The following is a 668-nucleotide window of genomic DNA, read 5'->3' as shown; positions in this document are numbered from 1 at the left end:
TCTCTCTCTCTCTCTCTCTCTCTCCCTCCCCCTCCCTCCCTCTCTCCCTCCGTCCCTCTCCCCCTCTCTAGTCCCCTCTCTGAATGATTCTTTATTCAGAAAAGGATTCAGCTGAGCTTGAAGAGTAGCTATCTGCCATGTGCCACACTAAGCTCAAATGCCACTTCCTTTGGGGACTCCCAAATGACAGGTGGGATCCTTCCCCTTCAGAGCTGACACAGTTGTGTCATATGACCCCATATGTGGGTCAGGTTTGGGTTGGTGGCTGGAACTACAGTAATAAAGACACAATCCCTACCCTGCAGAGGTTAACTGGAAAGGAAATAAATGATGAGATCCTGTGTGTGTGTGTAGGGGAAGTAATGGGAGAAAAGTGGGTGGGAAGGCTGAAACTAGGGAGAAACTGCATGGTCTAGGAGAGTAGAAAGGCAAAGTTTGCTCTTGCCTGCATGGACTGGGTGGTGATAGTGAAAGAAGTCACTGTAACAGCCCCAGAATCATGAGCCTCTCTTGGAGAGTTTGTGGGGACAGCAACAGTCAGGCATGCAGGCAGCTGGAGAGGGAAATGATAAAAGTGGGCAGTAAGCCCTAGCAGAGAAATGGATAGCATAGCCTGGTGCAGTGGGTCTCAACCAATTCCCCCCCCCCCGGGGGCATCTGGTAGTGTC

This window comes from Tupaia chinensis, unplaced genomic scaffold (genome assembly GCF_000334495.1).
Source record: "Tupaia chinensis unplaced genomic scaffold, TupChi_1.0 Scaffold138400_2, whole genome shotgun sequence".
Classification (NCBI taxonomy): Eukaryota; Metazoa; Chordata; class Mammalia; order Scandentia; family Tupaiidae; genus Tupaia; species Tupaia belangeri.
This window is presented reverse-complemented; position numbering follows the sequence as displayed.